Source organism: Myodes glareolus, chromosome 25, assembly GCF_982192425.1.
Source record: "Myodes glareolus chromosome 25, mMyoGla1.1, whole genome shotgun sequence".
Lineage (NCBI taxonomy): Eukaryota > Metazoa > Chordata > Mammalia > Rodentia > Cricetidae > Myodes > Myodes glareolus.
In genome coordinates, this window is record NC_142050.1 from 30,445,290 (window position 1) to 30,462,303 (window position 17,014).

General features: G+C 46.7%; 1 protein-coding gene across 1 annotated transcript in view; it reads right to left on the bottom strand.

Moving 5' to 3' along the window:
- Plxna4 (plexin A4) overlaps positions 1-16,654 on the bottom strand; it is a 454,827-nt gene extending 438,173 nt beyond the window's left edge. Inside the window, exon 1 of the mRNA XM_087901814.1 lies at positions 16,303-16,654. The gene's annotated coding sequence lies outside the window, so the exon portion shown is untranslated. The remainder of the gene's footprint in view (positions 1-16,302) is intronic.
- Positions 16,655-17,014: the final 360 nt, after the last annotated feature.

The following is a 17,014-nucleotide window of genomic DNA, read 5'->3' on the forward strand; positions in this document are numbered from 1 at the left end:
AAATGCCCTCGCCATACCTGTGTGAAGGGAAAGTATGGGCACACAGGGAGCCCCCTGGATGGGCATTGCCTAAAAGGCATTTGAATAATAAAATTTTCTTTAGCACTCTGGACCAAGTCAGACCTATTCAGTCACCTTGACTATGTAGCCAGGCTCCTACTGCAAGTAGTGGTTCAGATGGTATGCAACCCAAATCTGCCACAGCAGCTAGAGGTGTTCCCCCCCTCCCCGACTCAGAGACCTCTGTTGAGGCAAAGCTTTATCACAGACTCCCTGTAGGGAGGAATTGAGGGCAGGCCAGAGGGAAACAAAGTTAGTGGGTTTATTCAGGTAAGTCTGAATGTTAGAGAGTGAGAGAGATGCTTAAGAAATGGAGGAACAGTAAAATAAGTCTTGGGTGCACGTTCTCGAAAGTAGTCAATTAGGCATTGCCTTAGTTGGATTACTATTGCTGCCATAAGACACCATGACTGAAAGCATATATAGGAGAAGAAAGGGCTTATTTAGCTTACACTTCCACATCCTGGCTCATCATCAAAGGAAGTCAGGACAAGAATTCAAGCAAGGCAGAGATCTGGAGGCAGGAGCTGATGCAGAGGCCATGGAGGAGAGCTGCTTACTGGCTTGCTCCTATGGCTTGACCAGTCTTGTTTCTTATAGATCCCAGAACCACCAGCCCAGGGGTGGAACCACCTACATCAATCACTAATTAAGAAAATGATCTACAGTCCTGCTTACAGCCCAATCTTATGAAGGCATTTTCTTAATTGGGGTTCCCTTCTTTGATGACTCTAGCCTGTGTCAGATTGATATAAAATTAGCAAGCACAGTTGTCTTCACCATGGCGGTGTGTGTGTGTGTATGTATGTATGTATGTATGTATACATTCATATAATCTTGTGGCTTTTTATGTTACATTCTTACATAATTTACAATAAGATTTAAATCCCGGTTTAAAAGTTAAATGAAAATATGTGATCTGGTTCAGTTATTTTTCCAATCTTAAAGAATTTGCTTTTGTAAATGAAATCATACATGGTTTTACAAATAGCATCATTTGAATTTAAGAATGAGAATGGACACTCAAGGGCACAAACATTCTGACCCTAAGTAAGTGTAATCTATTGTTTTTTAACATTCTTGTTTTGAGATATCTTTAGGAAAACACACATTATCTCTGTAGGCAATTCTGGCTTTATCAGTTGTATTCAAGTGTCTTGACTCTCAGCAGGAAAGGCAAAGAAGACCCCAGAATGAAAAGCATCTTCCTCTCTACATGGCCCCTAATTTTACCTTTTTATCATGCCTCACTATCACTCAGGATGTTGGTCTAGATAAACAAGTCATTATCCCTGAGGGTAAGGCCAAAATCTCTTTGTCATCTCTTAGGTTGATGAGACTCCTTCACTAGACCATAGTGTTTTGAGCGTGGCCCCACTGACATGGAGAGGGGGTCATGCACCAAGAAACAGAACAAGAAAATGAGCAGAACAAAGGCCTCTCATTCTCCATTGTCCTCTTTTTGCCAAGGCTTGCTCCTTAATGATGTGGGTACCACTCAACCTCCCAGGACTGTCATTTTTTCCACTGGAAAATAGTGGGGCTCTCCTAAAACTAGGTGGATGCCTGGGGTGCTGTTAGAAACATCTCAAGTAATCCATTCAAGAAAGCATTACGCAGGAGACCACTTCCTAAATATAACCCCAACAGCACAGACACTGAGAGAAACAATTAATAAATGGGACCTCCTGAAACTGAAAAGCTTCTGTAAAGGCAGACACGGTCAACAAGACAAGACGACAGCCTACAGAATAGGAAAAGATCTTCACTAACCCCACATCAGACAGAGGTCTGATCTCCAAAATATACGAAGAACTCAAGAAATTGGTCATCAAAAGAACAAATAATTCAATAAAAATGAAGCATAAACCTAAACAGAGAACTCTCAACAGAGGAATCTAAAATGGCTGAAAGACATTTAAGGAAATGCTCAACATCCTTAGTCATCAGAGAAATGCAAATCAAAACAACTCTGAGATTCCATCTTATACCTATAAGAATGTCCAAGATCAAAAACACTGATAACAACTTATGCTGGAGAGGTTGTGGAGTAAAGGGAACACTCCTGCATTGCTGGTGGGAGTACAAGCTGGTACAGCCCCTTTGAATATCAGTGTGGCCATTTCTCAGAAAATTAGGAAATAACCTTCCTCAATACCCAGCAATACCACGTTTGGGTATATATCCAAAGGGTGCTCAATCATGCCGCAAGGACATGTGCTCAACTATGTTCATAGCAGCTTTGTTTGTCATAGCCAGAACCTGGAAACAACATAAATGTCCCTCAACCAAAGAATAGATAAGGAAAATGTGGTACATTTATACAATGGAGTACTACACAGAAGAAAAAAATAACAACATCTTGAAATTTGCAGGCAAATGGATGGAGCTAGAAAACATCATGTTGAGTGAGGTAATCCAGACCCAGAAAGTCAATTATCATAGTGGTTTTTAAACATAAAGCAAAGAAAACCAGCCTACAAATACAATCGCATAGAACCTAGACAACAATGAAGACTCTAAGAGTCTTCATACATGGAATGTATCTAAGAGATTCATACATGGATCTAATCTACATGGGACGTATAAAAAGACATGATCTCCTGAGTAATTGGGAGCATGGGGACCTTGAGAGAGTGTTAAAGGGGAGGGGAGAGGCAGAGAGGGGAGCAGAGAAAAATGTAGAGCTCAATAAAAATCAATATAAATAAACATATATATTATATAATAAACTATATGTGTGTGTGTGTGTGCGCGCGCACGCGTGTAAAACTACACAAATGGGTCTTCCTTGTTTACCAAGCTGCTGCTAGATCCCAAAGTGAGCTCGTAAAGCCCATGGTCACAGAGTTAAAACAGCATGGGCAAGCAGAGGAAGGTCAAGTCACTGGTCTCTGATCACCTCCACCCTGACTCCCTACATCCTTCAGTCACTGCATCCAGACAGGAAAGCACCATTGTTATCCTGATCCATACCCCAGCCCCATCTCCATCTAGAAACCTCCGCTTCATCAAGGATCTCACTTGCCACCAGCTGCTCAAGTTAGACACCTATCAGGGATCCCCAGGTACCCTTCCCTTGTTTCATGGCTAACACCTTTACCACCATAGCTACCACCATTAACTTTAGCTCCTACATACCTCCTTTCCCACTTTTCCCACTGACTTTATTCAGTCCCTGCTCAGGCATCCCTAGGTGGTCAGAGTTACCTTACTTCCGACTGGTCTCTACATGCCCCCTCCCCATTGTGGCCGTTCTACAGGAGAATCTGATCACACTGACTCTCTTCCTTGGAATACCCCAAAGTTTGACCTACAGGGCAAATCCGTCCCTGGGACACTTATGTTGTTCTTGGCCTGGCTTTTACCCACCCCTTCCCACTTGGCCTTGAACAATTGCATATGGCCCCATGGATGCACTCATACCCTACACTCTATGCCTACCCATGCTCTCTCCTCTACCTCAAGCCTCTCTTCGTATGCTCACCATTCGACTGACCCTTCAAACTCAGTTCGCTTCTCCTCCTGCCAAGGGTCATCTCTATGTCCTTCTTCTAATATCTGGACACATGCCCACTTATGATCTCATCACACCTCCACCCTTACCATGTTTCATTTAGATTCTGTTCACACCATGCTATATTCATAATCCACTGTTCTCTACAGACAGTAAAAAGGCCCTTTCCTCTGCAAACCAATCCTTCCATGGTTTCTGGCAATGTCGTAGGTACTCAACAGACACTGGTTGAATGGATGAATGATAGAATAGTTGGTAGAATCTCCTATACCATCACAGTGAACTTCTCTAGCTAAAATATCTAAGTATATTTGGATGGAGTACAGTGAAAACTGGGAATATAGGGAAATCTTGCCCCCTTCCTGCTCCAAAGTCCCCAACTCAACCTACAATAAACAACTCTCCCACCCACCCTGCAGAGGCCCCCTCTTTTTTGGTGTTAAGCATCCCAGTCTACTTTCTCCTGCTGTCCCAATTGCATTGTTTTTCTGGTCCTAGGCAAATAGTTTTAATCCTTTATAGCTCTTTACCAGAGCAGCAAACATGGGGAGATGCTAAAAGACTCATGGTGAGAAGCCTAGCTTCATCACTCTCTTTCTTGATTTTCTTTGACCTTGTGTGTAAACAGACCCTGGTTTCTGAAGCCAGGCCTTTAATATGTTTGACCATATTCATCCTCCTGAGCTGCAGGTGGGGGACAGAGGGCTTATCCCTGGCTTCAGAGAGAGAGACATAGAGGCATTGCCCAGACAGAAGTGACTGGAGAATACTCCGCAGACTTGGGATTAGAAGCTAGGCCTCTCTATTCCCTGGCCAACATATAATTCTTCTTCAATTGCTCTGAAAATGAAAACCACAGGATTATTTTGCAGGGGAGGGGAGAAAATCAGCCTGGAGAGGCTGTAGTCACATTTCCAACAAGCTCCAGTCAGGGAACCCTGTAACTTACGTAAATGACTTCTTATTAGACCACAATTGACAACTACAGCATGACAGTCTGTGCCGCTTCCTCAGTGTTTTCTTTGTCCATTGTCTGTGCTCATCTCCCAGAAGGAAGACTCCAATATGGCCCAGGCAGGGAAACAAACCACAGGACACCACCTGCAGCAGCCCCCGAGTCCGCTTCCTGGGGACTTGGCATGGGTAGGGCCAAAGAGAAACTGATGAATAGTTCCCCCTGCCCCATGGGCCTAAGCCCCTCTCCCACCTGCCCTCTGCTGTGTCCCTGCAAATAGGATTTCTACTTTAAGGGTGGAGGGGGGGGAGAGAGAAGGAGAGAGGGAGAGAGAGAGAAAGAGCCAAGAGTTTCTAAGGAAGAAATGAAGTGACAATTTCCCAACATGGTTAGGAATCAATACAAGCTGTTGTCAGGGTTTTCCCATCAAAGGACGGCTGCCACACTTCTCCAAAGTCAAGAGCAACAGAGCTCCCGTGCTTGACTTACAACTGCTTCATCAGAGCGAGATAGCTTAAATTTAAAACTCACTGCAGTTGGGTTTGAACTCAGCTGGGACTTGATTTACGGCTAATTCATTTCCCCGATTCCTATAATTCTAAACTCAGTCACCAAACAGTTTAATGCTGATAGAATCACCAGTGCAGTGCTTTATGAATGAGTCTCAGGAGAGTTTTGTTAGTAAGTGTGTGTTAGCAACCGTTATTCACTCTGGAAGGGAACTAGGTGCTCAGGCAGCAGGGACTGGAGCATCAGTTGGGCAAGCAGGCTATCAGTTGCTGTCCCTAGGTAATCCAAAGCCAAATACCACTTGGAATGGTACCCTTGTCCATGCAAAAACACAACTCTCCTTCCAAAGAATGTAAGAGATAGTTTACATAGACTGAGCCAAATATGAGTGGTTGTGGTCTAGGAACACAGACTTGTGCTGCCTCGATTAACATGACCGACCATGGAAAACGGTTTCATGAACTGCTATGAACACAGATCAAAAAGCAGACATAAATTAACACATTTACCAAATGCTGAGACCACGGGCAGGTGGGTACAGCAAGTGGGGAAACTCTGTTATAGGTTTCAGGTGCTATCTGATAACATCCTTAGCTTTGGACTGATGGAAGCTAATGGCTTCTCAAGAGTATGTTCTGAATGTTTTATCTGGTAGTCAAAAGAATGTTAAGTCAGATACAGGGATGAGCAATAAATATCTACTAAAAAGACTAAGATAACCCAATATGATTTTGGTTCTCCATCTGCAATGTTCTGACTCTCTGAAACCATGAAGTTCAAACCAACCAAACTACAAAATCTCCAGGACCTTCTGTTCAATTCACCCCTCTTCACACACATGCACACACTATTTACCTATCTAAAATGAATAACCGGTGGTTAAAATGATTCCTATAGGAAATACAATCTCTGGGGCACTATTTCACGTTCAAGCCATGAATTCATAGTCAAATCACAAACCTTCATTCCCCTTTAGGGTGGCAAAGACTCCCCAACACATCTCAGGAGAAAATTGGTTTCAACTATTCAAAATTTTGGGAGATGTGCCTTAATAATGCGAGTCTCATTTGTCAGTTTGAGAAGGAACATTTCTCTTGGTCAGTTCTTCTGAAGTCTGTTATTCCATAAGAGTTGCTAAGGTTGTGGGGAAAATGGAAAAGGTGGATGTCGTTACTTACATGTTCTGCAGACATTCACCTTGGTCAATGATGTTCTCCGTGATCTACCAGAGCTGCATTCACACTTCTAAAAGCAAACCCTGCACCCTGCACCCTGCACCCTGCACCCTGCACCTGCCTGCAGACTGTGTGGCCATGCTCAGAGAAGTGCTATAAGAGTTCAGTCACTTCGGGGCCCTTCAAAAGCATTTAGCAGGGACAAGAGATGGGCGGAATCTCTGAAAGATGGGCCCCACATGTCTTCACTTTACTAGGACAGTGACGTCCTCGTCCTAGTATGTTCTCCTCCAAGTTGACCTTGAACTTAAAAACATCCTATGGAAGGGCACTATCTACGAAAATGTTGCTGCTGCCACTGTCCCCCTCCTTCTCCCTCCCATTCTCCTTTCTTTCCCACTCCACTAGTTATGGAACAAAGCCAGGACCTTGCACATGTTAAGCAAATACTCTAACACTGAACTGTATCCTCATCCCAAAAATGTTTTCTACCAAACAAAACTTTTATTCCAGGAGATGTCAGCAGGTTTAGATACATCAACACAAAGCAACCCACTACCAAATAAACTAAAACATATGGTTAATAATATACAGGCTTCCCGTGAATACATTTGCTATGCATTTTGAGACGGAGAAAACACAGGAGAAGGTATCTGTAGAACTTTCTTGGTCATGTAATTGTTTTTTAAGTGAGACATGAGGAGGGGACATTCAGTGGACTCAGCTCTGGATAAATTAGCTTGGCCATCCCTCTCCATCCATCAGCATCTAACCCACAGTAAGCTTCACACAAAGGGTGATACTTTGATTCTACGCCCATCAACATGAAGATCCCACCATAACCTATCTACCCCCATCCTGCACATTCAGCAAATACTTATCAATCACCTCAAAAAGATACCCTCTGGATTTGGCTGAGTATAAAAGAAGTATCAAATAGTTCCTCTCAATCTAGGACATCAGGAAATATAGTCATCCCTTGGCATCTGCAAACAATTTGTTCCAGGACAGCACCACACTCCATGGATGGGAAAAAAAAAAAACTTGGCAGATACTCAAGACTGTTCTATATAATGATATAATACTTGCCTGCATACAGCATAGGCCTATCCTCCTGTATACTTTAAATCATCTGTCGATTACTTATAACACTAATACAATGGAAATGCTATGTAAATGGTCATCATGCTACATTGTGCAGGGAAGGAAGAACAAGAAGAAGAGTCTCTTCACATGCGGCAGCAATATGATTGCTTTTAATATTTTCAATGCACAGTTAGTTGAATCCACAGATGTGGAGCCCGTGGATACAGAGAGCAGGTTGTACATGATTTCAATTGTCCTCCCTGCCCCTGCCGGGCAACAGCTCCTTTGTCATTGTGGAAAAGAACGAATGGAGTTTCTGATTGCACAAGATACGCTTTCAAGCAGGGGCGGGGCGCAGAACTCTCAGGAAGACTAGGCTGCAAACCCTGGTCTCTCTGCCAGTGAGCTGCTCATATGCATCAGTAGTTAAAAGCAAGTGCATCTAGGGAAGGAAGACGGGTGAGCCTCTAATAGGGAAGTGAGCTGAGAGAGAGAGAGAGAGAGAGAGAGAGAGAGAGAGAGGTCACAAACACAGTGTGATCATTGAGCCTTTGCCCAGACTGACCTGAGAAGGCCTTCGAAGTGCAAGCATTACCAAAAAACAAATAAATAAATAATAAACTTCAGAGGGGACAGGGCTGGTTGAAAGCAACAACTTAAAACTTTATGCAGAACTATCCTCTATTGCACCACCCTTCAGTCCTTACAACAGGGCTCAGAAGTAGCCAGAGGATAGATCACTGGCTTCTGCCCCTGCTTTCCCAGCAGCTGTGCCATCAGCTCATGAGCCTAGGATGCCCCAATACCATGCTGGAAGGCGCTTCAGGAGCTAACACAGCTCAACGTCAGGGAAATGTCTTGATACCTGTCCAGTAACTCTTCTTATTGATACTATGGCCAGCTCAACAATTTTATCAGTATTATCTCATTATAAATTATAGAATAATTTCACTGTCAAGAGCAAAAACAATGTAGTAACAGCCCTAGGAATGCCGGCACTCATTCCTAATGTGGTTTCAGTGGGGGCTGTGGGTCGGGTGACTTGCGGTGTGGTTGTCTAAGGCTGCCACAACTCTATGAATCTAGGGAGTTCTTTACTAGAGAATTCCTTGCCATCTCACTCTCTAGACCCTGAAGCCACACAGTCCTTACATGAGGCTCAATTGATGCCTTTGCCCTGATCTGTCTTATCGCACCCTGTTGTGGAGTATTTGTAACCTTGTAAAGATGTATTGCTGTGATCGGTTTAATAAAGGGCTAAACAGCCAATAGCTAGGCAGGAGGTATAAATGGGACTTTCAGGCAGAGAGAGAGGAAGAAGGAGATGAATCGAGGCACACAAGAGATGCCATGGAGACATAGTTGGAGTTAGACACACAGAATGGAACAGAGGCAAGAGTCATACGGTAGATTACAGATTAATAAAAAAAATGGATTGGTTTAAGTTATAAGAGCTGGTGGGACAAGTTTAAACTAAGGCCAAGCTTTCATAATTAACAATAAGTCTCCATGTCTTTATTTGGGAGCTGGCTGGCAGGACAGAGAAAGACTCGCTACATATGGTGCCCAATATGAGGTGCCAGACAATATGGCTTCTTTTAATGTGTTATTATTCAATAAAGCTCGGGAGTCAAATACCAGAGAATAAACCTGACTGCTCCACAGAGCGAAGGAGAAAAGGTTACTTCACCTCTTTCCGTCTAGCTTCCCCCTCAAAGCCACCCAGTGACAACTCATACCGGCCCTGTTATCCTAAAGCTCTTACTGCCTTTCCTCCTTCAGAGCCAAGGCCAGGCTCCTGTGAAGGTTCCATTATCAGACACCGTAAGAAGAACCACGGAGGTCCAACCTCTGAGCCTCATCATCTCTCCATCAAGTGATGTCACACCAGCATCTGAGGAAGCTAGGCTGAGATTAGGGGTAAGGGACAGACAGGCTAGGGGGCAAATCCAGGTATCCTCATCTTTGGCCAGAATACACTTGTGTGCACTAGGTTTTTATATAATATTTCAGTTGAACAAGGAATTCCTCCACTTTTTATTAAATATTTTTTTAGCTACCACTCTAGAACTACCTCTTCATTTTGTAACAGGAAGTATTGAGGCATAAAGTGATCTTTCCAAAAAAAAAAAAAAAACCCTTTTCTGGTAAATGACCAAGCTGAGATTTACATTTTGCCATATCCAATGTTTACTTTTCCATAACACCAGTGGTTATCAAGCAAAAAAACCGTATAGGAACCATGTGTGAATCTAAGAATATGTCCACATGCCTGAGAACATGACCTTGGAAGGACAACGGGAAAGGTAGAGCGTGGAGATGGCTCAGCAGACACCGAGGCTAGAGACAGAATTCTGAGAACTGGGAAACCTCACAGTCACCAGAACCCAAGACTTGGTTATAAAAGTTCAGCTGAAATCATGCAGTCAATAATAAGGTCGCAATAAAACATGAGCTACAGAAATTACTCCGTCAGTCAAGCATTCAGAATGCAAGCACTCAAGGACCTGGGTTCAAACCCCAGCACTCACATAAAGAAGCCAGACACAACAATAGGCCCTGGGATCCCAGCACTGGGGCTGTAAACAAGAGGGGCCTATGACTCGCTGGCCAGCCAGTTCAGCCAAGCTGGCAAGCTCAAGGTTCAGTGAGAGACCCTGCCTCAAAAACTGTAAGGTGGTGATCAACTGGAAACGCTCTCAGCATTAACCTCTGGCTTTCACATCTACACACAGATAACTCACACATACATATGAACATGAAAACACACACACACACACAAAGAGAGAGAAAGAGAGAGAGAGAGAGAGAGAGAGAGAGAGACCATGTAGGCATTAGGCATTCACATGTACACACACAAGAGTGTTTATTTCTTGATAGATTCCAAGGCTACACCACAGTGGAGCATGCTGGTGTGTTACAGTCTGTGAGAAATTCCACAGCAAGAAACTCATTTAGCTTAACTCATTTAACTTACCCAGCGTCTCAAACTTAATAGACTTGATAAATGTGGTGTGTGTGACATCTATTTACACAACCACAGAACAAACTTTGGGGATTTCTGCTCTCTTGCTGGTATGACCTTCAAGAAGCAAAACTGAGTTGAAGGGTGAGAAAATGGAGCTCCTGCCCTCTGCAGTGTTGCCAGGCCACATAGATTGGCGCGAGTGAAAACCCATTGTCAATCGCCACCACGAGGCTCTACACCCAGTGTGAACAGAAACAGCCGACTACTTCTGCTCTGCTTCCTTTCCCGCCTTTTGACCTCTGGGATAAATCCAAGGTCTGATTTGCTTCCCCCTCTGGTTCTGGGCTCTTTACTGGCCCAGGAGAAGCCAGCTGCGCTCTCCCAAGAAGAGTTTCATGGGCTGTGTCCAGTGGGAAGCGCTGGCCTGCAGCAATGGGCAGGAAAGGCCTGCAGTAGCTGTAGTTTCAGTGACCTCATCCCCAAGTGTTCCTCTCCTCCCACTTCATAATGAAAGCCTTTTCCTTGTAAGAGCTGGGGAATTGATTGCGTTAGGCTGGGTTCAGTACATTGACTGTGAAGACAAGATCCTCTTAGCTAGCGATGTGTTTTGTGTTGGGGTGACAAAAACATCCTAAAATCCAATTTGCTGTTGCGAATCCTGGTTCATGGGGAAGGCACCATGGAGGGGAGTGGATATGCCGCTGACAGCCCCAGGCTCCTAGGATGCTTCAGAACTCACAGGCACCTGTTGGTTTAAATCTGAGTCCTTTCTGCCCCCTCCCACCCAGGTGGGAGGTGATAAAATTCTAAGCAAGCTGCTTCTAACCTCCCTGAAGTTTAGCAGAACTTCTCATCACTGCACAGTGTAGAAGAAAAGCAAATTACATAGTGCATGGGATGAAAGTCTCTCTTTTGAAAGTTAGAGGGGAACCCTAACCACTAGCCCCTCTCTTATTCTGTGCCTGAGAGTACAGAGACCCAAGGGACTGAGTTTGGGGAGCCCTGGCCTTGGCTGGGACAACACCCAGCATAATGCCAGCATCTTGGAACCCTACTTGTACATCTTTTCAATTCACAATGTGATTCCTAGCGGAATCAGCCTGTGCCCACTTCACCTTCTTTTCCTCTTCTATTCTGAATTCCAAATTCCATTACAGCTGCAGGGTTACCCTCCCTGGGCAGGCTATGGGCAGAAAGTTTCACAGAGTATGACATGACTTTGTCCCTGCCTCTGGATCCTAAAATTTAGACCCCAAGAGCTAGTGAATGAATGAAAGAATAACTACAGAGCACCACCTGTGAACAGTGCCATAGGACGAATCTTTGCCCGACAGTGAACTGGCCATCTGTTGCTTAGCAACCTGGGTCTGGGGCATCTTTAACTGTCATCTCAGCCTAAGTTCTCATGCCATCAAAAGCCGCAACACCCCCACCTTAGAGACTTCTCTGAGCATTCAATGGGAGAGTATGTTTTCCACAGTACCAACAATTTGAAATACTCACTACAAAGAACCAGACCCCTAGAGCTTCCCGACATCCAAAGCAAAGATGGAGACGTCATTCGTTCCCTCAGCCATGTCTTCTGTGTTTTTCCCAGAGAAAAATAGAAATTTCCAAATCAAGTAACCGTCAACCCCAGAACCGAGTGATCTACTAGGCCTCCATGCAACTTTACAATCCACCATCAGCCAAGAAAAGACTCTAGCCCCTTAATTAATAGGGACATTTGATGCTCAACAAATAGAACATTTTGTTTGGAGTCAGAGATAATCCAAAGGAGCAAGCAGGACCCCCGTCTCACTCTCCCACTCACTCGGAAAGCAGCTTGGTGACAAAGAGCCAGGTCAGACTGCTCAGCACTGAGACTTGGTTTCACCACTTGGTGGCTATGTGACTTTGGACAAAGTCCTCAAACTCCCTCATCTCAGTTCCTTTGGGAAGATATAGAGACTGCGGTAGCCATTGCCTCTGGACGCTAATGAACACTAAAGGAAGCAACTCCATCTAGAGTATTCAAATGGAGCCAGATCAAAAGGAAGTGCTTCATAAGCACCGGCCACTACTATTATCATTAATTAGTACTTATTTTCCATCCCGGGGTTTTCATAAGGGCTAAAGCCAACACTAATGTCCTCACAGCTGCTTCCCTGGGGAGGCTGATCCCACAGGATCATAGGACAGGGTTCCTCACTCAGGACTTCTAGAAGCTATTCTGCTTCTCAGCAAGTGGAGAAGCAGCCTCCTTCTTCTGGAACAAGGCCTCCAGCCGGGATTGGGAACCCCTGCCTGCCTTCCCTTTTAAGATCCGCCTTCTTCCACTTAGCGGCAGAGCCTGCTCCTGTCTCCTTGTTGGCTCCACCTTCCTGTCATAACTAGAATATCTGCTGCCTGGGAAGCAAAGACAGGAGGGGGGGGGGGACCCAGAGTGAGGCAGGACGGTGAGAGGGGATTAGGTGGGTGTTAGGGGAGGGAACTGTAAGGACTAGTTTTTAAAGAGACAGTGTCTGCAGGGCTCTGTGTGGACCAAGCCTTACTCAATGGAGCCTCCAGGGCAATTACCCTAATCATGTGCATCTCCCAAACAGCCCTTTGATTTATTAGCACGACGTCTTTTTTAAATGCCGCTTTTAAATATAAATAACACTTAATCATCCAGCTGTCGTTAAATTCATGTTATATTGATTTTGTGGAGTGCAGCAAATTTGAGGGTGAATGGGCTGGTGGATACAAGCACAAAGCAGGGAGGCATAGTTGCAAGCGCAGGGGAGGGAGGGACGGGACTTTGAAGGAGGAGGAAAGGGGGTGTCGAGTGAAAGAAATGAACCCTGTACAACTGCCCAGGGGCTGAGACAGTTTCCCATGGGGAGCATTGTACACAAATAAGAGGCGAGGTGAGAGCGATGCATCCTTTGCAGAGTAATCAAAGTCAAAAATCACATCATGGTAGGCTCCCAGTATTGCCTCCGCCCCATCACAGCCAGTTGGAGAGCCATTCCAACAGGTCTCCAGTGTGCATTGTCTGTGCAATGCCGTCTCTGGTGAGACTGGGCTGGAGCCGCTGAGAAATGCCCCCTAGCTGGCTGGGAGGAGAGACGCTTGCTATGATTTCTTCCCATCAAAGCCTGGCAATACCTAGGAGCTCTCGGAACAGTTACTAGCCCATCCCCATGAGCTCTCTACCCGAGGTAGGAATGTTGCCACCCTAGAAAGTCCCCCACTCAATTCCCAGCAGCCCTCCTCGTGATTAAAAGGATCTGTAGGCCAAGTGTAGGCAGATTCTGCCATGTGGATTTCCCTGTCTGCAGGGAGCAGAACTGAAGCAGGCTGGAGAAAGAGAGACAGGGAAGGAGACCAGAGCAAACTGGCTGCCTAGGAGAAAAATTCCTCCCTGAAACATTTTCGGGGTGGTGTGTGTGTGTGTGTGTGTGTGTGTGTGTGTGTGTGTGTGTGTAAGCAGGATTTAGTGAGCGCGGAGCAGATCATGGGTGAACCATGTCTGCTGTTCACAGGAATGCTTCCAGAACAACTTCCAGCCTCAATAAGGCTGACCAAAGAGAGTCATTTGTGTCCGGGCCTCTCCTAGTGCATGCAACTGAGTGTCTTCCAGTGTGGATCAGAGAACTTAAATCCCACGGGAGAATAGTGGAGCAAGGATATTGTGGTATACTCCAGGGCACGCACACACACACACACGCACACATACACACACACACACACACACACACAGTGTTAATTACTATCTATCTTTTCCTAGAAACCAGTGGTAAGTGCAGAAAGTGTGGGGATTCTTTTGAGCTCTAGTACTTAGCTTATAACCAGCATAATGATAGTTGACTTGGTTTTAAAATAACAGCCTGCAAATATTTGAGAAAGGGAAGAGGGGGACAGAGACGTCTGTTGTGGCAGGGGATATCTGCACCCCAGCTTCCTGCCCTCATAGGTCCCATGAGGGAATGCTTCTCTGGGACATACTCATTGTCACTGTAGTTTGCTGCTTGTTACAAACCATGTGCCACAGCCATATGCATGCATAGATAGGCCCTCCCCATCCATGCACTCAAAGTGGGTGCACGCTATAACGTACCAATGTTTTTCCACAACCTGGAAGTCAGAAGTGGATACCCCTGTCACCTGTGCTTGAACAAGACTGCATTTGGCAAGGCGCGTGTGTGCAGCTGGATGTGTATACACCCACCATTCTTAAAAAGAAGAATGTTTCTTCCTGATCTGGGTTCTCATTGTGAGACGCTTTCCTTTATTCTTGTTACCTTTTTCAATCAATCAAAGGACAGCTTACACAACACGTAGCAGACATAAGGCTTACCTCCTAGGGCATCTGCTCCCCCCACCCCTCAAGCCTAGTCAGAGACCTTGGTGGGGTCAGAAAAAAAGTTTGAAAAATAGGAGAGCTGGGGGTACAAAGAAAGCCCTCTGTGGCTGCACCCCATCATCAGGATTTATAAGACAGTGGAAACTCTGCACCTGCACTTAAGGCCTCCTTGTTCAAGAGTCCTTGTCCCTCACCTTCTGGAAGATTCCCAACATATTTCTCCCTTTGGTAGGTTTATGAGACACTCTGAACACATGATCTTATGAAGAAGGAAGAAGTATATCCCATTTTTATCAAGATGCCCCAAAAACACCACAAAGGGATACCTATAGAAAGATGGAAACTTTCGATGTGTATTCGAGTCTGAAATAATGATGTATTTGAACCTTCTATTCTTCTCCAGGCAATAATTGAGGCCCCAGAGAAGTCTCTCTTAGACTTTAATAGGGGAGCATGAAAAGCCCTTTGGAACGCCCCCCCCCCATCCATTCTAGGAAAAGTTTCAGAATGAGCAGGCTCTGAAACTAGGGTGTGTGGGGGGTGGAGCTCTGGGGAAGTACAACTTGAACCATTGACTTCTGGAAAGCAATTCTGCACGCAGAGGATCTGGACTCTGGGAGACACAGTAGACCCAATACCGTCAAGGGCGGGTATGCCAGTGTGTTCACAGTTCTTTCTGCCTCCATGTAAAGTCTACATCCATCTCTACTCTCCTCCTAGTTTGCGTTCTCAGATGCATACTCCAAAGACATGTGACAGGTGTTAGCTATAGGCACCGGGGGAAACTGCCTCACTTGCACAGAGCAGGATAAGGAAGTGAGGGGTTGGCCACAAAGCTGTGTGTCCCCAAGCCCTGTCTGCTTGCTGACTACCAGTAACTGGCAACGTGGATAAGGGTTGGTCCTCCTTAAAGGACCGCAGCACCCTCCCTAGACAAGGATCCCTCCTCTAGCTTTGATGTTAAAGCACCTCCCTGCCTGAAATCCCGGCACATCCTGGGGAAGCAGTGCCACGCTTCGGAAAGGCGTGTGTGCTGCCTTTACTAGGAAACGCAGAGTCTGTTCCATATGCGCCGCCCTACAGAACTGCAGCCCCGGTGGCTTATGTGGCCTCCTCCCAGGCGCCCGAGCACCACAATCTCCTAATCTCTGCCCTTTACATATCTGTCTGTATATATCTCTCTGTCTTTCTCCTGTTTAAAAAAAAGGGGGGGGGAAAAAGAGTGTCCAAAAGCCAAGGGCGCAATTGCGCTGGGCGGGTCTCCTAAGACCTCCCATGACTTCTCCTGTTTTGTAAAAACCAGTAAGGAAATGAAAGCATCTAGAAACAGCAAAATCGCTCCCTCATCCTAACAGGCTAGATAGAAGAGTCAGTCATTTATCGAATCCCACCCTGAAAGTCCTGGGCAAGAGAAGTCTAGGTCCAGTGAAGAGAACACGGGAATCCCTGCTCCGGGCTGCGCTGCACCTACGCGGGTGTCCAGGTGGGACGTGGGCAGGTGCGTGAGCTCAGTGTATGCGTGTATGCATGTGTGCGCGCGCGTGTGATTGTGTGTGTGTGTGTGTGTGTGTGTGTGTGTGTGTGTGTGTGTATGTGTGTGTGTGTGAGGCTGTCTCGGAGCAGGCGAGGACTCCGGGACCGGACCCGGCACCTCTGCCCGCTTTGCCCCGCTGGCCCTGCGCCCGGTCGGTAGCTCCTTACCTGGAAGAGCGGCGTTTCCCTCCTTCAGCCCCAGCGCCGCATTGACACTGCAGATGGTGCCTGTACCGCTGCCTCTCGCCCTCCTCTGAACGTGTGCGTGTGCGCGCGTGTGGCTGCCTCCTTCAGCCCCAGCCCCGAACGCAAATACTCCACCGAGGCACGGGGAAGCCACGAGCAGCAGAGAAAAACGAAGGGGGCCAAATCAGAGCCTGCGGGGCTTGACAGCTCCTCTTGCAGCGTCCAAGGTGGGCGTAATGTCCAACAAAAAGGTCAGAAAATGTGGATCGATTCCAAGCACCCCTTTCCTCCACCCAGCCCCGGAGCCCAAGCAGCGACAGTGGTGGCTCTCAGGGGCTGCGGCGGCGACGCGGGGCTGCCCCCCTTCGTCCCCACCCCCGCGGGCTGAATGTCCTTGATGCCAAGCGGGCACGGCGGCGTCACTCCGCGCCGCCCATGCTAGCCGGGTCGGGCCGCTGCCCTGGCGCGGCGGTGAGTGCGTTGGGGACCCGCCGGGGAGCGCTCTCTGAGCCTCTGCGCGCCACCCTGGGTAGTGGCGGCCACCCCCTAGCAGCCCAGGGCTGGCTGAGCCGCTGTTACCCCCACCCCTGCCCGGGGACTAGCCGGGCAATGCCCAGGGGCCGGGGTTGGGGGCCGCGGGAGCCGCCGGCTGCTCCCCGGGGAGGCGCGGAGCTGCGGTGATAGCAGCGACGGC